Genomic DNA, 21786 nt, shown 5'->3' with positions numbered 1-21786 from the left:
ATCCAGGTTGCCATGAGCTGTGGTGTAGGTCGCAGATGTGGCTCAGATCCCATGTTGCCGTGGCTGTGGTGTAGGCTGGCAGCTGCAGCTCCAATTGGACCCCTAGACTGGGAACCTCCATATGCCACAGGTGTGGCCTTAAAAAGCAAAAAAAAAAAAAAAAAAGACTACAGTACAGTGCATATATCTTATTCTTCAGCAAGACTTTGTGTATTCCTAGCCATTTTTGCTCCATTTATAGAATGTCAAGGTATCAGACTCCTTCAAAAGTTGGTACGAAGCCTGGGTGTACCCACTGTGGACATGACCCCAGTGCCCAGATCTGGGGCCTGTGGTAGGTAAGGCCTGTGCCTAACCTCCCCGTGTTGCTCCAGGCAGTTGGATGGCACTGTGCCCACCAGGCTGTCCAGCAGCTGCCCCAGCTTTGGGCATCCTTCTTCCAGGCTCCATGGGCAAGGGAAACAGAGATCTTCCCCATGTCCACACATTCCTGACTCAGGCTCTAGTATATCCCACTTCACTGAGCCCAGCGGCTTCTCAGGGTGTGGAGGCTCCCCGAAGGCCCTGCCCACCTGGCTCCCTGGGGCCTGGAGGACTGCCAGCGCCACACGCAGGAGCCCCCAGAGCTGTGTGCTGGCTGAGTGAGGGAAGGGCAGGGCCAGAGACCTGCCGCGTCTGCACAGGGGGGTTGCTGCTGTCATCAGGTCTAGGTCCTCTCTTACTGTACTAAGCCCATGAGTGCTTCGAAGTCTGGAGATGCCCCCCAGAGGTCCCCTGAGAGCAGATTTCTGCGCCCTCTCAGACCTGCTGAGTCGGCATCTGGCCTGGACCCTCGCCTGAATTGGAGAAAGCCAAGCTGGAAGACCACTGTTCTCAATGGCAGGATGGAGTTTTCCGATTCCAGGTCAAATTGTCCTAATTTGTCTGTGAATAGCTATTGACTGCCAACCCAGCATCAACATTCTCCTCCCTCCTTCCAGGCAGAAACTCAGTGTTGCTCAGCTGTCCATCCTTTTTCAGCTTGGCCTCCTGACTCGGGAGGGGCAGATTCCACCCTCAGCTCCGAAGAAAGGCCGCTTGGGGGTCAGGACGGTGGTGTCACTTACTGTTACTTGTGGTTGATTTGGGAGTGGGCATGTGACCCAGTCTGGCCAATAAAAACTAAGGGGAAGATCCCCGGAAGGTTCTCTCCCCAGGACAGACTTGAAGAATAGAAGGTAGCTCTTCCACAGGTGCTGTTGGGTCTGGATATGATGTCCGGACAGTGCGTGACTCCCAGCTGGGGGCCGCCGAGAGGAGGGAGGAGTGTGATTGGGCAGCCACATTAAGCACCCTGCCAGCCTTACCCCACACCTATACCCCTCTGGACTTCCTGGTAAGTGAGAAAACACCTCTCCTTATAGGTTAGGTGGGTTCAAGTTAGGTCTCTGCGAGAAGCACCCTAACTTATAGCACATTTCTTTGACTATCCAATAAAATAAATATTCATCTTTTGTTTTGTTTTGTCTTTTTAGGGCCCTACCCATGGCATATGGAAATTCCCAGGTTAGGAGTCAAATTGGAGTTACAGCTGCCGGCCTACACCACAGCCACAGCAATGCAGGATCAGAGCCGTGTCTGTGACCTACAGCACAGCTCAACGGTAATGCCAGATCCCCAACCCACTGAGTGAGGCCAGGGATCAAACTCAAATCCTCAGATTCATTTCCACTGAGCCACAACGGGAACTCCTAAATGTTTGTCTTTATTGCGGCAACAGACACAGTTGCTGGAAAGAAGCTGCAGTAGCCTGAGAGCAGGTAGAGGGGTCTCCCGAAGGTTCTTAGGGCCCCTTCAGCAGACTCTGCTCAGAGTCAGCGGCCCAGGGGCTGCCACCAAGACGGGGGAAGGGAAATCCACTCCCTTGTCTTGATCTCAGCCATAATGCATATTCCAAGGAAGGTGTTTTAAAATGTAGGCTTAGTTATTCCTCAAGTAATAACAGATCCAACAGATCAGAAGGTGATAGCCCTTGAGAAGAGAGTGTGTCACTCATGTTTCCAAAAGGAGGGAACACACCACATTACATGGGGCCACGGGAGGAAGCACCAGAGTCCATCAGGAGGCAGAGGGAGGGGAAGACGTGGGAAGGAGCCTTCACTGTGGTTTCTGGGGAGGGAATGAGCAAGGCAAGGTCAGCAGGCTCAGGACTGGCTGGTTGGGGTCATTTCAGGGCTCTGGGGTGTAGGGCCGTCCCTGGCTGTCTGGTACCTGGCCCTGGGTGACTAGGGCAAGGGGACAGTGAGAGCACCACAGAGGAGGTGCTTGGGGTGTGGGCTCTGAGTGGGTCAGTTGGTGTGTGAAAGGTGAGCTGTTTATATCTGTAGGAACTGACTGGCTCCGAGAGGAACAGTCCCCTCTCAGGCCCCAGAGAATAAAGCATCAAATAGAGAAACTAGGAAATATGGTTATTACAGAAGAGCAAAATGTCTTTCTTGAGCACCTGTGGTGGTCAGAGATCCGCTGACATCTCTAATCCCTACTCAGATTGTGCCCCCTCCCCCCACTGAGCCTGCATTTCCCAGGAAATCTGTATCCTGTATCCTGTATCCTGTTTGTGGTTGCTCACTCAAGTGCCAGTCTCTCCTTCGCACTGTGAGCCTCTGGGGAACAGGGAGGTGTCCAGCACCTCCAAGGCGCCCCCTAGCATCCACCGCAGGCCTGGCATGAAGCTGGCCGATAGGTGTACGCGGGATTGATCTCTGCTGCGCGCCGGAGATCTGTGGGCCCACACTGGCTCTTTGCAACGGGGTTCCCTCACCTGGTAAATTCCCAAATCAGTTCTTACTAAGGTAGCTATGGGGAGGTAAGACACTTTCTCTGTTTCATGTGTTAATACTTACAATGTCTGCACTCCAGGGAGAAGGAGATCTCCCTGCATAGCTTGGGGGCCAGGATTTCTTCGTTAATGATGAGTTATTTGCATTTCAGGAATCTGCCTTTAAAGGGATGAAAACCACAACTTGATGTGGAATAAATCTGGGTGGGAGCAGCATACTTTTTAAAAAATCAATGGTTTGGGATAGGAAAGAAAAGTCATTCTGTGGAAAAATTCAGTTGCAAATTGGATTTTCTTTTTTTTCCCGAGTTCTCTAATTTGTCTCTTTCAGACTTTAGTTATTTGACTTGAAAAAGCAGCTTTACAGAGTGCTGATCACGCCGAGTTAAATATTTCCTTTCCCATATCAATCATGATGGCAACTGCAGTGCATCTATTTCATTAGTAAATTAAATGATTTCTAATAATTAGTGATGAGTCCATTTTCCAACAGCTATTTTATTATCACCATATTTTTTTCCGCGCAGCTCTTCTAAAAAGTTTTTACCCCTAATCAAGTAGATCAACTTATATTTTCTCTTCTCTCTCTCTTTCTCTCTCTTCATTACTCAAAAGAAACATTCTCAAATGCCTTTACCTTCAGGTCTCAGTAATGAATAAAAGGATGTATCATCCTAAAACTGTAATTTTTGAAACTGTTTCATGTTTTGGGACGGCAGCCAGCCATGGTAAGTAGGTTCAAGGTGATGTAAATGGAGTCTCCATCGTCTGCTTTTTAAAACGGTGCTTTTTAAGTCTCTGACAAAATTAGTCATTGGGTCTTTAATATAAGGAGCAACTGAGGCTTTGTTTCTCTTTAAGACGTAAAGTGAGGCCTCCGAAATAACCAGCTAAGAACAAAATGGGGAGACGTCACCTAAGCTTATTTTCTTTCCTTCTCTCCTTTTTTTCCTGAGGCAAATGGCCCTCCAAATACAATGGGATGCTACGGTGACTGTTCCTACAGCACAGGTGATCTGGGTCATGTTGGTTGAGCCTTAAAGTGCAATAAAGAGCAGCAGTGACAGCTAACGCTGTCGCTATCGGGAGGCATTTCATTGTGTTACACAGAAAGCCAGTGATGGCGCTCTCCTTGGGGACCAGCCTGCAGCTCTCAGGCGCCGTGGGGGGGAGTACGGGAGCGTGACACTCCATCGAGTTGCTGAATTGAGTTGTTGAATTGAATTGACTCTTCCTCTAAATAGGATTTAAAATATCATTCCCATCACAACAGAGTGAAATGGAGATGGGCCACATCGAGAATAATCCCATTAACTCATTAGATAGACAGCAGCATTTTGCAGAGTGCATTAGCGAGAAGGGAACATTCTGGAAATCATCAAGTGGCAAAGACTCCGTTCATAAAGACTTGATTGTCGACGAAGACGAAGGTAGAAGCAAAGAGAAAATCCTGAAGAAATCCGGAAGCAACCATTAGACCTCCCAAGGTGAACCTCTTTCCCTTCTTCATGCTCTCCATCTTGGACCTGACTTCCGATTTCCACACTCACATACTTGACATCTCCCCTGAGGTTCTATAAGCCTCTCAAATTTAACATGTTCAAAGCCAGACTCCAGCTTTTTATCTGGAAACATTCTCCCCACAGTCCTTTCCCATCACAGTCAATGGAAAATTCATTCTTCAAGTTTGCTCAGGTGGAAAATGCTTGCGTCTCTATCTTCCATATCCCACACCCCACACCCCAATCATCAGCAAGTCCTGTCCACTCTGCTTCACAGTACATCCTTCATCTGATCTCTCTCACTTCCTGTGTGCCAGTCTGCCGTGGATTATTGCAGTAGCCTTCTAACTAGTCTCCTATCCTCGAATTTAACCCATCCCCCCGCAAACGGCATTTGTTCTCAGCCAACCCCGGCCAGAGAGTCAAGATACCTCACAGATGTATTTAATGAGGGTGACATTCAGGAAAGTTGAAAGGCCAGCATCCCAACTGCTAGACCCAACATCCTGACTGCTAGACCACAAGGTAAGCCACCTACTGTGCCACCATGGTCAAGTTTCCTGTAACCAGTATCTCTATTTCCAGTTCCTTCCTTCTTCTCTCCCATTTTTGAGTCTCTGACCTGGCCAAGGAAAAATTATAAAAATATCTATCCTGCTTCCCTTTATCTAGACCCAAAGATTTTGAGCATAAGTCCCTACGAACATAGATGAGGTCTCGAGGGATATGGACCTCTCTGTCAAGGCAACCAAATGGAAAATGTGAACAAAAGACACACTGAAAGGTAAAGCAGTTAGAGCTAAAAGGCACATTCTCAGGAGTTAGAGCAAAGGTTTCTGAAGATGCTATTTGGAGTTCCCATTGTGGCTCAGTGGTAACAAACTCAGCTGGTATCCATGGGGATGTGGGTTCGCAAGTGGGTTAAGGATCCAGTGTTGCTGTGAGTTGTGGTGTAGGTCACATATACAGCTCAGACCTGGTGTCACTGTGGCTGTGATGACAGCTGTGGCTCTGATTCAACCCCTAGCCTGGGAATGTCCATATGCCATGGGTGTGGCCCTAAAAAGACCTGCCCCCCCAAAAGATGCTACTTATAAGAAACACATGAAAAAATTGGAAATTTTCAAATTCAGACTCTCAACAAGATTTAAGAGAAATATGCATCTATAAACCTAGAGAAGACAATGTTCTCAAATCATCAGACACTGAATGGAGATGACAGACATGATCGCTACATACACAACCCCGGTGGAGGCGTCGGTACAAGACAGCTGTGGTGCTATAGAGTATCAACTCTGACTTTCCACCAAGGATAAACGCTACCAGAACACGTGCACACTGAAAAGGAAAAAGAAGTACAAAACTGAAGAGTAAAGTATAAACAATATAGAGGAATTGCAGAAAAAGAAAGTAAATGTAAGAAAAGAGTTATTGGAAGAAAGGTTTTGAAACAAAGGAAAGACTTAGTAGTATCAAAAGACTTACTGAGTACCAGAGAAAAACCAAAGAAAGAGTTAACTGTTTAGTCTTAGCTTTGGGAAAGATTTGAATTTCAAGCATAAAGTGAAAAATATTTATACAGGAGTTTCTGTTGTGGCTCAGTGGTAATGAACCCCACTAGTATCCATGAGGACTTAGGTTTGATCTCTGGCCTCACTCAGTGGGTTAAGGATCCAGCATTGCTGTGAGCTGTGGTGTAGGTCACAGACACAGCTCAAAACCCTCATTGCTGTGGCTGTGGTCTAGGCTGGCACCTACAGCTCCGATTCAACCCCTAGTCTGGGAACTTCCATGTGCCACAAGTGTGGCTCTAAAAAGCAAAAAAAAAAAAAACAAACCAACCAACCAACCAAACAAACAAAATGCATCTAGGCAGGAATACCTGAGGAGTTATAGAGAATAAAAAACACATCTGCAGGAGTTCCCGTTGTGGTTCAGCAGTAACAAACTCAACTATCCGTAGGATGCAAGTTTGATCCCTGGCCTCACTTCGGTGGATTAAGGATCTGGTGTTGCCATGAGTTGTGGTGTAGGTCAAAGATGTGGCTAGGATCTGGCCTTCCTGTGACTGTGGCGTGGGCCAGCAGCTGTAGCACTGATTTGACCCTTATCCTGGGAACTTCCATATGCCTTGGGTTCAGCCCTAAAAAGACCAAAAATAAATAAATAAATAAAAATAAAATCTGCAAAGGAATGAACAGACCTTTCTTCAGCATTCTGTCCAGAACAACAGAATGCTCTGCCCAGCTAAACTGTCGTTTATGTATGAGGTTAATATGAAGCTATCAGGAGTTCCTGTCGTGGCGCAGTGGTTAATGAATCCGACTAGGAACCATGAGGTTGCAGGTTCAATCCCTGCCCTTGCTCAGTGGATTAACGATCCTGCGTTGCTGTGGCTGTGGTGTAGGCTGGAGGCTACAGCTCTGATTAGACCCCTAGCCCAGGAACCTCCATATTCCGCGGGAGCAGCCCAAGAAATGGCAAAAAGACAAAAAAAAAGAAAAAAATATGAAGCTATCAGAGTCAGTGAATTTAAACAAACTAAAAACAAAAACAAACCCTGTTAGGCGTACAGGGTTAAACCCAACCAATTCTTTTGCTTATGATACAAAGGTCAACAAATCACTGAAAGAGATGCTGCAAGAGTAACCTAAATTTTAAAATCATTTTATTGACTGTATAATATTCTTCAGATTGTATTCAGAAGACATAGATGAACTGCAAGGGCAGGGAGTGTGGCTAAGCCCAGAAATGGACCATTCACACCCAAGTAGCCCATCCTAAGGGGCGGGGTCAATGGCAAAGACGGTAGTGGCGATGGGGCAGAGTTCCCAGTTCGCAGATCAAAGGAGTTGAGGAAAGGCAGACACCCCCAAAATCGCAGAGGAGATAGACAATGTTGTTTTATTCATGGTAATAAGGAAAAAGTACTTTCACATCTATTTCTTGAACATCACCCCTGACAGAATAAAAATAAGATGGATAGGGGGAGGGGGAGGGATGGACTGGGAGGTTGCAGTTAGCAGATGCAAACTATGACATATAGAGTGGATAAACAACAAGGCCTTTCTGTGGGGCACAGGGAAGTATATTCAATACCCTGTGATAAACCATAATGGAAAAGAATATGAAAAAGAATATGTGTGTGTGTGTGTGTGTGTGTGTGTGTGTGCGCACGCGCGCGCACGTGTATGTGACTGAATACACTTTGCTGTACAGCAGAAATTGACACAACATTGTAAATCAACTATGCTTCAATGTACAAAAATAGGATGGATAGTTCCTAGATTTCTAGATATAACAGCTGAAAAAAGTTTTGTAAAAATAACTGCATTGGGTAGCCCTTCTGAGTATTGTTAAAATGGCCACCTGAGCCCTGAGTCCACTCTGTGACTGTGCCTGTTGTGATCCAGCACCCATTAAGGACAAAACCAGGTGAGCAGCACAGCTTGAAAAATATTGCTTTAATAAGATTTATTTCTATCAGGCTGTGCTACAGATGGTTGGGCCCAGTACTAATAAAAGTACAGAGTTTCTGGTCCTCTGAGGTGGGCCTTTCCCAACTTTCTGGAGGTTGCAACATCCTATTGTTCATTCGATTCCTTAACTTCCTCTCCAGTTCTTTCTGCCCAAATTTAACATGCTTTATTTATTGAAATTTTAACTAATGAAAATTTAAATAGTTATTGTTCTGAACATTTTTAGAGCACTTTACATAATGGGAGCGTATTACGTGGCTGAGAATCACAGCTTCAAGGAAACATTCAAAAGAATGAATGGGATGCAGAGCCAGGAGGGGAAAAAAAATAAATCAATGGAGAAGAACATGGAGTTGGGGGAAGGACATGGAGGAGGGGGAAGGATCAACAGAGAAGCAAATCAGGAAAAGACATTAGAACCCCCAAGTGTTGCCCCTCAGAACATGGGGTGAGGCGGCTTTGTTTATGTGATTTCCAAGGGGACTAAGTCCACTCAATTCATTAATTCAAAAAGAAATATCTTTTTAATTTTTTTATCTTTTATTAAAATATAGTTGGTTTACAATGTCATGCCAATTTCTGCTGTACAGCAAAGTGACTGTCATACATAGATAGACATTCTTTTTCTTATATGATCTTCCATCATGTTCTATCCCAAGAGATTGGACATAGTTCCCTGTGCTGTACAGTAGGACCTCATTGCTTATCTATTCTAAGTGTAATAGTTTGCATCTACTAACCCCAAACTCCCAGTCCATCCCACTCCCTCCCCCCCTCTTACTTAGCAACCACATCTGTTCTCTGTGTCTGTGGTATCTGTTTGTGATCTGTAGATAGGTTCATTTGTGTCACATTTTAGTGATGTCATATGATATTTGTCTTTCTCTTTCTGACTTACTTCACTTAGTATGAGAACCTCTAGTTGCATCCGTGTTGATGCAAATGGCATCATTTCATTGTTTTTATGGCTGAGTAATATTCCGTTGTATATATGTACCACATCATCTTAACCTATTCATCTGTTGGACATTTAGGTTGTTTCCATGTTGACTATTGTGAATAGTGATGCAGTGAACATAGGGATCCAAGTATCTTTTTGAATGAAAATTTTGTTCAGATATATGCCCAGGAGTAGGATTGCTGGGTCATATGGTAGTTCTATATTCTGTTTTCTGAGGAACCTCCATACTGTTTTCCATAGTGGTTGTACCAATTTACATTCCCACCAACAGTGTAGGAGGGTTCTCTTTGCTCCACATCTTCTCCAGCAGTTGTTATTTGTGGACTTATTAATGACGGCCATTCTTACTGGTGGGAGGTGGTACCTCATTGTAGTTTTGATTTGCATTTCCTAAATAATTGGTGACGTTGAATATTTTTTCATGTGCCTACTGGCCATCAGTATGTCTTCACAAATAAATATCTTTGAGCGCTTGCTTTGTTATTGGTAATTTTGTAGGCCTCAAAGAAGAAATGAAGACAAAGTGTTTATTCCCTTGAGGAAGTCTAAACCCATAAGGGAAAAGGAATGGTAGGCTGAGTCAGAGAATGATGAATAGGTATGTTTCTTAAGACAGAACTGGGAACCAGACCCTTGCCTCACCTTCTGTCTCCACCAAAAGTGGGCATCCTCTCTTGTCATCAATGTTCTTGGGTAACAGAAAGAACAGCTGCTCTGTTAATTAACCTGTTGTACTGAACAGTTTTGGAATTGCTGATGAAACAGAATCCTTCCAGGGATGAACAAAGAGCACCCAAGGCAGGCCCCTTGATGTGTCCACATTCATCTAGTAAAGAACTTGTTCCAGAGTTCCTGTTGTGGCTCAGCTGGTAATGAATCCGATTAGGATCATTGAGGATGGGGGGTTCTATCCCTGGCCTCGATCAGTGAGTTAAAGGATCCAACATTGCCATGAGCTGTGGTGTAGGTCTCAGATGTGGCTTGGATCCCTTGTTGCTGTGGCTGTGGTGTAGGCTGGCAGCTGAAGCTCCAATTCGACCCTTAGCCTTGGAACTTCCATATGCCTCAAGTGCAAGCCTAAAAAGACCAAAAGAAGAACGTGTTCAGATGGTGTGGGTTAGGGGGTGTGCTGCTTCTGCAGGTTCAGGAGGATACATGTTTGGGAAAGTGAAACCAGGGGACAGAGAGAGTCTCACCATCTCATAGCTTATGGCCTCATGTGAGTTACACCCTCTGTCGGATGATGGGCCTGGAAGGGTGGGAGGGGTTCCTAGGGCGGTTTAGAGTGGGGTTTCAAGGCTGCCCCTGGATTTCATTTACCTCAGGTGCGGCGCTCAGCCAATGTCATTTCATTTACCTCAGGTGCGGCGCTCAGCCAATGTCTGCCCATTGGCTGGGGCTCAACAATGCTGTGGGGCTGGACAGCTGCCCGGCTGGGTGAGCAAGGAGGGAGCCTGGGGGACTTGTGCTAGTTTGCTCAGTGGTGGGTTAACCCAAGTCCTCCTGATGTTGGGGCATCCTGCCGGACAAGGCAAAACATGCCCTCAAGGAAAAGATCCGAGCCTGATTCTCTCCTGTGGACTCCTACCTGCATCTCGAGCTTCTTCCTCCTTGTCAGCTTGAGACAGGCCAGTACCTGGAACCTGGGACCTGGGACCCTTTGCTGCAGTGCTTGCACCTGGACAAACTCCTAAAGCAACAAAATACAAAGAAACTGTATGGGACTAAAAATAAATGTGTGCATGCACAGTTGGGGCAAATTAGGGGCATGAAGATACCAAAAAAAAAAGGAGTTCCCATCATGGCTCAGTGGTTAACGAACCTGATTAGCACCCATGAGGACGTAGGTTCGATCCCTGGCTCACTTGGTTAAGGATCTGGCATTGCCGTGAGCTGTGGTGTAGGTCTCGGACACTGCTCGGATCCTGCATTGCTGTGGCGTAGGCCAGCAGCCGCAACTCCAACTTGACCCCTAGCCTGGGAGCCTTCATATGGCACAGGTGTGGCCCTATAAAGCAAAAACAGAAAAACGAAAAACAAAAAGCCAAAAAACCAATAGCCACATCTGAAGCGCAAAAGCTAGGTGTTAGAAGCAAAATCATGGTACTATGCATACCTGCACACAGAACCACCAAAGGGGTGGGAAGATCACCTATGCTATCGCTCTGGCCAGACCCCTGGACCTGCCCCTACCCTCACCCTGTGTAAGGAACCAGCTTGCCCCCTCTCAGTGAGCAAGCAAGGGCAACTGTTGCTTGTTTTTCTCCCCCCACTGCAGCAGGGGCCCCAATAAAGCTTTGCCTAAATTTCTTGCCTGGCCTCTTATTAATTTCTATGATTAAAAAAGCCAAGAACTCTGTTGGGTAGCAAGTTCACCTTTTTTAGTGATTCCTCCTGGTAGAAAAGACCACTTCTGTCCTTTCTGTGGATTCAAGCTTCCACCAGCTGGTGAGCAGAGTGGGTCCAGGCTTCCTCCCATCCCAGCGGGCTGTGTCTCTGCCTGTCTTTCTTGCTGGAGCATCTCCTGTAAGACTACAACAAAGTCACCTTCCCAAGCAGTCCCTTCACCCCAGCTCAGCCATGGACACTTTTGTGTATCCTCTTCCAGAGGCAAACTCCTTAACATAACTGCAATATGGTGCATAGCTGCTTGTACCAAGCTGTTAGGTTTTTGTAGGTTATAACTGCTCCAAGGTTAGAATGTCATATAGTTAGTTCTGTTACTGAATTGGGTCCTGCCACTCACCACTCAAAAATCAATACAAGACTGAAAGAGCTGGGGGAGGGGGAGTCATAGAAAGGAAAGAAAAGTTGCTTTTAATCAGGATGCTCGCAGTCTGATTAAAAGCCATCTCCAAAGGTTCTGCTCTGTCATGGAAACTTTTAAAGGGGAAAAGAGAAGTGATCTCAGTTCTTCATTTAGATTGGGGGTCATTGCCCCAGAGTCATTGCCATCCCCCAACTTCTCGATTTTTCTTTAGATGCTATATTATTTATACAGTTTGTGAGATTACTGAAGGGAAAGCTGGGCAAGAGATCTGGTCACCTATTCATTACTTATTTTTCATGTCTTCTTCTTTGATCTACAGAAAGGATCGCCAGATTAGGCAAGGTATTGTGTGTTCAAAAGATTTGAAAGGTATGCTTGGGCCAGAGATGAGTAGAGCATGGAGGTGCCTGGGTTAAGGTTAGTGACAAGAAAAAGGGAGACACACACCTCAGCCCCCACCACCACCACCACCCTGCTGCCAGAGAGGGCGCTTTCCTGCAGTTTTCACGTCCCCCATGCAACCATTTTAATTCTTTGGCTGTCTTTATACTGCCATTTCTTAATATTTTAATAGCTCAGAAATTATTGCCATTTGCAATTTTAAAAATCAAGCATTCACTATCAGCCTTCCCACACCACTCCCACCTTTTCCCTCCCACGCTCATATTCCCTTCCACTCCATTTAGTTACATAATAATTTTTAGGTTTAGCATTTTCATTAGGACCCTGCAAATAGCAGCTTAGCTATTTATTGAACTCTGATTACATTTCCTTTTTGAACAAATTATGTTTTCCCTGGAGTTAGTAAATGATTGCTGAAGGTACACCTGCCTCAACACTGTAACAGAGGTCATCTCATCTGTTTCATTCTTTCTCGTGGAGACCTTCCTCCTGGACCCCCCTGCCCTCCTGCTGAGTCTCATGGCTCCTCTTCAGCATTTCCTAGGAGTCACTTCCCATCTCTCTTGTTGGATCCCTGGTTTATGCACCCAGTGTCTTTATCTTTCTAGATTTATTCCTTGGTTTTCAAAGAGTACATTCATCACTTTGTAAAAAAGCATGCTTGAGAAAGGGTTTAGTTTTTTGTTTTTGTCTTGTCTTTGTTTTTTGAGATCTTGTGTGTCTAAAAATGTCTTGACTGCTGCAGCTAGACCTCAGGGTCCATTCTATCATGGAGACGCTCCACCCACACTGGACTGCCTCGGATTTGTGGGACAATGAGCTGGACTCAGAGGAGGCTCATCAAACTGGAGGATCCCTGAGAGGCGCTGAACATGGGGAAAGGGCCCCATGGCTTGTGCAGTGGCCTTACTGGTGGGAAAGAAGGTATGAGGGGAAACTACTCAGATGAAGACAGGAGTTGTGGAGGACCTAAGGAAACTGAAAGGCTAGGGCCCAGAAGAGATCAGTGAAGAGGAAGACCCCCATCTGAGCCTGGTGTTTGGCACAGAAAGCAGCCAAAGGCATGAGCCCACACTTGTGATGAAGAATGGTGAGACAGAGCCAAAGAAGAAGAAGGGGATCCAGGAACACAGAAGCAGAAAGTCAGGCCAAAGAATGCAGACAACTGTCTTTATGAACTGGCAGAAAACATCCATGCATCCTCAGCAAAGAGGACTGTAGTGATATCTCCCAAATAGATGCTGCTCGGCCTCCCCAAGGTGCTCCACATGATGCTAAAATAAAAAATCTATCCGCAGAGGATGCTGAGGCACATCTGCTGACAGAGCAGCAGAACAAGAAAGACAGTGAGACATCCTCGTTCACCAGTTCGTATGAATTATGAGCAGCAAAACAACCTTACCACTAGGTGCTCAGGTTCCCAGATGGAGAACAAAGAAGAGCCAATGCCCCACCTTTGAGAATGGGTTTCCCCACCCCCAAACACAAGAGTTGTGCTAAGGACAAGTCCACCAACTTCTATCATTATGAGAAGTTCTGAGGGTGGCTGAAGGGAAGGACAGGGTGGGATGTGAACAGCACCTTCCTTCAAACCTCCTCATAAGAAAAGACTTCCTGAACAGAGACTTGATTATTTGCTGGCAGACAGCTCCAAAACCGGATTCTACTAGTCCTGTTGTTTACCTGCTGCATTTCTCAAGCGCTAACTTTGGAAACTTTTGAAATGAAACAATATGCAGTTTTCCTATTTAAAAGCAAAGTCTTTTCTTGTGAACATTATTAAATCTTATTTGTTTTTTTTTTTAAGTGCTTATTCTGCATACTTATTTGATAGTTTTGCTGGGTATGGAATCCTACATTGAAAATTATTTTCTCTCCAACTTTTGAAGGCACCACTCCTGTATGGATGGGAGAAGTTAGATACTATTTACCTTTGAAAGATTTTAGGATGTATTCTTTGCTCCAGTATTCTGAAATTTGTCTGTGATGTGCCTTGGTGAAGTAGTTTTTGTTTTGTTTTGTTTTGTTGTTTTTTACCCTCTTAACTGGGCATTAGGAGGCTATGCTAATTTAAGAAGTTCTAGGAAGTTTTATTGAAATATTTTGCATAATTTTCTCCTCCATCTTTTTTCTGTAACCCTTTCCCCACCCCCCACCCCCCAGGAACTTCTTAGTAGTTGGATGTGGATCTCAAGATTAATCCTTTACCTTTCTTAGCTTTTCCTATTTTTGAAATTTCTATGCAACTTTATTCTCTATGTCAGATTAAACCAAATCAGTTAAAGAATTTGAATGTTTTTTTAATTAAAGTGTAGCATACAACTGTAAGTATATACCTTGATGAGTTACCTCCAAGTGATCAAATCTCATCTCCATCACCCATATCAAGAAATAAAACCACATCCCTACCCAGGAAGTCTCCATGAGTCCCCATCTCCCAAGCACTTCTCTTCCCTCCCCTCTGAAGTTAGCAAAAATACTGACTACTAACACCAGAACTCAATTTTGTCTACTTTTGAACTTTGTATAAATACCATTACATTGTATGAAGAGTTTTGCTTCTGACTTCTTTCTCTTAACATTAAGATTGTGAAATGCTTCCAAATTATTGCATATAGTGTCCAATGTTTGTTTATTCTAATCACCTTGGAGTATTTTGTTACATCCATCTATTCTGTTGAAAGAATCAGTTATTTATTCTCTTGACAAATATTTAGGTTATTTTTAGTTTGAGGCCATTATTAATAGCATTGCTATGATGATTTGTGTACATGTCTTACACACACACACACACACACACACACACACACACACACCTGCTATCCTAAGTCATGAGTTTATCACATATTAGTAGATAATACTAAACCATTCTCCAAAGGTTTGTATTAGCCAAGCATCCCACTGACAGTGGATGAGAGTTGCTCCATATCTTTGCTAATAATTGTATTGTCTGTGTTTTCTATTTTAAAATGTCTAAATGGCAGTGGTTAGAGGTATCTTACTATGGTTTTAATTTGCGCCTTCCTCATTGCTAATGAGGTTGAGCACCTTGTCATCTATTTATTAGCCATTTGGAAGTCTCTTATGAAATGCCTGTTGAAGTCTTTTGCCTATTTTTCCACTGTCTTTTACTTAATGACTTAATATCTTCAAAATAGGAGCCCTTTGTTGTTATATGGGCTATGGTTGTATTTATCACTCTATGGCTGGCCTTTTCATGTTTGAAATTGTGTCTTTAATAAATTAAAGTTCTTAATTTTAATGTAGTCATTACAGTTTTCTTTATGATTAGTGGGTTTTGTTTTTTATTTTGTAATTTAACAAATCTTTTCCTGTCCCGAGATCCTGATAATATCCTCCCATTTTGGAGTTCCCATCATAGCTCAGCAGAAACAAATCTGACTAAGATCTATGAGGACACAGGTTTGACCCCTGGCCTTGCTCAGTGGGTTAAGGATCTGGTGTTGCCATGAGCTGTGGTATAGGTCGCAGACACAGCTTAGATCCTGCATTGCTCTGGCTGTGGTTTAGGCCAGCAGCTACAGCTCTGATTCAACCCCTAGCCTGGGAACCTCCATATGTCACAGGTGTGGCCCTAAAAAGACAAAAGACAAAGAAAAAATTCTCCCATGTTAACTTCTTGATGTTTAATTGTTCTAACTTTCATATTTAGTTCTAAAATCTACCTAGAGTTCATTTTTGTGCATAGCATGAGGTGAGAATCAAGTTTCTTCTTATTCCATAGAAATATGCATTTTATCCTTCACCATTTATTGAAAGACCACCCTTTCACCAGTGCTCTGCGATGCTGTCTTGGTCATAAAGCAAGTGTCCATATATGAGTGGACCTGTTTCAGGGTTCTCTCTCTGGTTTTTAAGTGTATTTGTCTCTTCTTGGCCAAATACCTCTCTCTTAACTAACTGTAGTTCATTATAAACTCAAAACCCAGCAGTAAAAGTCCTTCCACTTTGTTCTTCTCCAAGATTGCCTTGGCTATTATTGACCATTTGTGTTTTCACACAGATATTAGAATGGGCTTGTGAAATTTCACAAAATTCTACTGGGGTGTTGATCAAGATTGCATCTATATGTTATCATGAAGGTATATTTTTCAGATGAAATTACTCACAGGTTTTATTCACTGACTTGAGTGAAGCCTATTAATGTGGGTGGGCTTCATCCGATCAGTTGAAGGCTTAAAGAGAAAAGACTGAGGACCCCAGGGAAGAAGGAAGTCTGCCTCCAGATGGTCTTCAGACTCAGCTGCACATCAACTCTTCCCTGGGTCTCCAGCTGCCAGACTCACCAGTCCACACAAACTCATGTGCCAATTCCTTAAAATAAATCCCTTCTCCCTCTTTCTCTCAGATAGATGGATAGATAGATAGATAGATAGATAGATAGATAGATAGATAGATAGATCAGTAGATACACATACACATATGTATCTTCTGTTGGTTCTTTTTCCCTGGAGAGCCTTGACTAATACATACATCATGTCCTTGGCTGTCTATGCTCTCCATGAATAAGGCTGGCCCTAAAATTGGTTATTGTTATCATTCACTCCGGTTGTTAATACTAATTTTACTTTCATTGATTCTATAAATGACTTTGAGTACCTACTATGTATTGGGCAGTTTGCTAAAAGTTGTAGGACTTTTGCACTAACAAAAAGAGCTGTCTGTGTTTCCTAATTTCCAGTTCATCTATTAGTGAAAATAACTAACAGTTACAGAGGGCTCAGAAAACTCTTTAAAGATGAGCTATAAAGTCAGGTGATTTCTGTTCTGAGAAAGAGTTTCATGCACACACATAAAGACATTTGAACTCAAGCCAACTTGGAGAGAGTGATGGTGGCTGCCTGGAGCTGTCCTGTGTAGGAAGAGCTCTGAGAAGCACTTGGGTTCCAAGGAAAGGGGTCCGTATATGATGTCTTCCTTGCACATAAATGGGGACAGGCATCGCAGGTGCCCTGTTTTTGTCATCCCCAGGATTCTGCTTGTCATCTTAAGAACTCAGTGAGCTAGACTTTGAAAGCCAGTGCCTCAGCCATGTTAGTGCGTGGGGCTGGAGGTGTTGTAACTTTCTATAGATTACATCCGGCAACTGGTCATGGCCACTGGTGCTGCATTCAATATCCTGTTAGCGTGAGTTAAGCAAAGGACTGGATGTTGTTTACTGTAGTTATGCACAGTTGTTCCTATGATTTATGTTTGGAGTTGGCCTCCTTACATCTTATTCTGAATGGTTAACAGGCAATGTTCCATTGGAGGAGAAAAAAGAGAGAAAAATACTCATTATGAAACAATATGTTGACTCAGGTACCCAAAGGACTGCATGACATGAGAAAAAGGAGACGAGGTGTGTTCCTGGTCACATTGCTTTTATTCCATTATTAAAGCTATTCATCTTTTGAGGAAAAAGAGATTGATAATCTTCCCAATGAAGGTACCAATTAAATTATGAAACATTTCTGCAAATTAAAGGCATAAGTAACTAGCAAAAATATTATATATTCACAAAGTTGAAGGATGACGACGTGGTAAAATCTGCTATCATTTGCCACTTAATAAACCTGTTTACAAATGTCACTTTTCTTACAATCAAATCCAGGCTCAGTTTTGAGAGACTCTTTATGGGTATAGAATGTACAGTAAAATCTTGAGATCAAGGAGTTCCCATTGTAGCTCAGGGGTAACAAACTGGACCAGTATCCATGAGGATATGGGTTCAATCCCTGGCCTTGCTCAGTGGGTTAAGGATCTGGCATTGCCATAAGCTGTGATGTAGGTTGCAGACACAGCCCTCAGATCTGGGTTGTTGTGGCTATGGTGTAGGATAGCAGCTGCAGCTCTGATTTGACCCCTATCCTGGGAACTTCCATATGCTGCAGGTGCAGCCCTAAAAAGCAAAAAAAAAAAAAAAAAACAAACAAACAAACTTGGGATTGAACATTTCACTTTTCAGGAAGTAAAAATGGTTTTAAGACAAATTAGATGGACTCTGAGTTCAAGAATTTAGAAGTTAACTAGAGATATTGAGGTACAAGTTATCAACTTCTCAGAGGAATCTTACATGTGTTTTCTCAAGAGTAGTAATTTGATTGTTTTGAATAAATGTACCTGATGACTCTGTCAAGTAAGAAGTTTACCTGATTTTTTTTTATTTCCTGACTTGATTGGTTATAGACTTAATTGCCCCAGTGAATTCATATTTTGACATAATGATGGCAAGCTCTGCCCATCCAGTGATAGGCTGTGTATTCTATTTGTGTGTGAAGTAAAGTGGATAGCGCTCCAAGAGTATTTGCTTTCCTTTTGGGAAGGATTGGTGTCTTCCTCAGTAATAAGTGGATTCCAGGGGAACTTTGATTTCAAATATGCTATGTGAAAGCACTGGACGAATCTTGCGTCAACTCCTGCCATGCAGAAGGCTGAACCAGGAAGCAGAGTCAAGCAGTGGGAGATACCCACTGATTCTTCCAGATCACTCACTTGTCCCATTAGGTAAATTGCTACTTAGGTTCCTTGGGTCCTGGGGAGAACCTGACTCACTCAGAGTCACTCTTTCTGCTGAGAGTGGGCAGCGGGCTTGGAGTGAGGGCAAGATGGTCATGCCATCCCTGCAGTGGCAAAAGGAACTTCCTCCCCCTTCCCTCACCCAAGGGCCTCTAGGCTGAGCTAAGCTGGTATCCTTTTCTCTGTTGTGACTGTGAAGACAGAGAAGATGGCATTTGTTGTGAGGCTAAAATAAAGGTGGAAGACTGCTATTCCAAAAGAGGGATGGCTTCTGATGACAGGATCAGATCCTGTGACACTGACTGGTGTCCCTTAAGTCAGGCTCTCTTTTCTTCTCCTTCAGGACTGGGTTACAGCTACCATCACAGTGTCTGGAAGCTGGTGATGGTAAGCAAAACCCTCCTTCATTCCTAAGCCATTTGCTACATCAAAACACAGTTCAGAAAAGAGGGAAGAGGAGTTTACCATTGTGGTTCATCAGGTTAAGGACCCGACCTTGTCTCTGTGAGGATGCGGGTTTGATCCCTGGCCTTGCTCAATGAGTTAAGGATCTGGTGTTGCCATAAGCTGTGGTTTAGGCTGAGGCTGTGGCTCTGATTCAAACCCTGGCTCAGAAACTTCCATATGCTGCAGGTGCAGCTGTAAAAAAGAAAAGGAAATAAAGAAGAATCAGGAGCTGTGTGTGCAGTTCCTCCTTGGCTGCCTGACCGTGCTCACAGCAGCAAAGAAGACTTTAACCTTGATGTGACCTTTCGACTCCAAAAACTCTTCACAGGTGTCTATAAATACAGACACTGTAGTTAGGATCTCCCAAATCCACAACATTGGGCTGGGCCTTGAAATTTGTTGTCACAGAGTGAAAAATGATCATAGACCACCATCTTCCATTTCAATGAAGGCTGGCAGTTCTTGGGCCATTAAAGGACCCCTATGGCATTGGGAAGGGCTGAAGATTTCAAATATATTCCCCCTTGGCTCAGGACAAGACAATGTGGATGTGCATTTACCCCAGTGACATGGCCACCAAGAGGACCCAGGGTGGAAGGTCACAGGCTCGTCTCGCTGGCTGGGTCTGCATGAGCAAGAATAGGGTGGAGGGGCCTGAATTCCTGTGCTTCACCGTCTCTGTATTTCTGAGTCGTGCCTCATGCATGACCGCAGAGGCAAACTCCAACAGTGAGTTGGAGTGACCTGACCTTTCTATGACATCTGCTTTTGTTGTCCCTGTATTCTCCCAGAGACCACAGCACACAAGGGAAATGCATATGGAAAATATCTCATGCATGTCCCCAAGACAGACAATAGAAACAGACCGCTCAGAGCTAGAGATTCCCTTTGGAGCTGGAGGACCCTACTTGATCGTTTATAATGAACTGATGGAATTTTGCAGCTCATGGCAGTGCCTGTGTCACCTCTCAGTGGACAGATGCCATGGCAGGGTGCTGGGAGTGAGACCGAAATTTGCTAACAGTTCTCCAACCCAGGGATAGGCTTAAGAGGGAAATGCCAGATGTCAGAGCTGGAAGGGGCCACAGGGACCACTGAGTCCCCCTGCTGATTCTTCCAGATACAGAATCACATGCAGTCAGGGTTACCACCTATCCAGGACCATGCAACTAACTGTGGGAATGCAGGACTGGGGCCAAGGGCTGAATACTCTGCTTCATTTAAGGACTGCACAGTCATTCTAGGAATGACAGGTCTGTGTTTGCACTGGTGGCCCCACTGATGAGGTTCCACTAACCAACTGAGACAGACCCAGACTTGCTTCATCAGTCAGGAAGTCAGAAGGGGCAAGGGAACAATTTGGCCCTGCAGGGTGGAGACGAAATGGCTTCTTTCAACAGTTCACTGCTTAACAGGAGCCCAAGATCAAGTCCAGACCCAAAGCATCTTACAAACAAAATTCTCCCTTCGTGCAGACAGCTGCATGTCCTCAGTGCAGGCTGAGGCCATCAGGACCATGTGCTGGCAGCGAAGCCTTCCCTGTGATGTGGTTGTTGTTTAATTCTCTCCTGGAAGGAGAGCTTAGCTCAAATTCTTCGGGCAGCTTAAATTCAAACCAGGGTGCAGTGGCCCACAGTGCTTTCATTCCAGTGGCACATCAAAGCTCTGAGAGAGGGACAGGGGGTTTCCTTGTGCCCCCCAAAGCCCTGGAGGTGCTGAGCGGTGGTGACTCGGGGAGTCTGATGAATTCTCGATTGCAGTTACATTCAGCAATGGTGAAGGATCAGATCATCCAGCCTGGCATGTTGTGCCTTCTGTTCAAAAGGGAGGACCTTTCTTTGAGGAGAAGGCTGAAGACAGGGAGCCCCTGGGGCAGGGCCCATGGCCAGAGCCTGGGGACAGGCTCGAAAAAGCCAAATTCTTCAGGCCTGACTATGTTTTCACCCTTCATATAAGCAAAGGGACTTATGTTAAGAAAGGGCTGCTAGAGAGTTCCCATTGTGGCAATGAACCTGACTAGTATCCAGGTTTGATCCCTGGCATTGCTCAGTGGGTTAAGGATCTAGTGTTTCTCTGAGCTGTGGTGTAGGTCACAGACACGGCTCGGATCTGGCATTGCTGTGGCTGTGGCTGTCGTGTAGGCCAGCAGCTACAGCTCCGATTCAACCCCTAGCCCAGGAACTGCCATATGCCGAAGATGTGGCCCTAAAAAGACAGGAAAGGAAGAAAGGAAGGAAGGAAGGAAAGAAAGAAAGAAAAGAAAGAAAGAAAGGGCTGCTAAGAGGCCAAGTAGTGAGATGACAGAGGAGCCTTGAGGGCTGAGCCCCAGAGAGAAGCGGAGGGAACAAGACCAGCTGTGCTTCCTAAGGGAGTACCTCCCACCGGCAAGAAGCCAAGGGTTGGGCAATGTACGCTCTCAGGGCTGACTGTCATTTCCCACCCACTCCCTTGTCACCCGGGTGGCTAGCTAACACAGGAAGCTGTTAGCAATTAAAGAATGAAGGTTGCAGTGCTGTTTCAGGAAGAGATCATCCAGCACAGTGATTCACGAAGTGGGCGCAACGCATTTGCTGTGGGTCCAGGGAGGGGAGACTTGTCGGACTGGGAGCAACTTTCCTGGTGGAGGCATCTGGCTTGCCCTTTACTGGGTGGTGTTGGTGTCTAGGTAGCGTCCTCTCTTGTGAACAAGAAAGACTAGATTATCAGTCTTACCGAGGAGCTAAGAGCCACCTGCCTGTAGCACACAGATTTCCTTTGTTGTAGAATCCAGTACCAACAAAAGAAAACCCAAAGAACGATGGGCTGTCTTGCTCCTGGTGATGGCAGGGCCAACAGCTTTTCAGGTTCATAAATGCGATTGCTCCACTTGCCCCACTAACCAGCCACTC

At 44.8% G+C, this 21786-nt stretch overlaps 1 long non-coding RNA gene and 1 pseudogene across 1 annotated transcript in view; both read left to right on the top strand.

The window, feature by feature from the left end:
* Positions 1-21786, top strand: part of LOC146396806 (uncharacterized) — a 769570-nt gene that overhangs the window by 144496 nt on the left and 603288 nt on the right. The window lies entirely within an intron of this gene.
* Positions 12624-13455, top strand: LOC146396809 (splicing factor C9orf78 homolog pseudogene; annotated as a pseudogene).

Source organism: Sus scrofa, chromosome 14, assembly GCF_054392235.1.
Source record: "Sus scrofa isolate SSC_HxYL_T2T_F1_AM1 chromosome 14, Sscrofa_HxYL_maternal_Yorkshire_Landrace_v2.0, whole genome shotgun sequence".
In the NCBI taxonomy this organism is placed as follows: domain Eukaryota; kingdom Metazoa; phylum Chordata; class Mammalia; order Artiodactyla; family Suidae; genus Sus; species Sus scrofa.
This window is presented reverse-complemented; position numbering and strand designations above follow the sequence as displayed.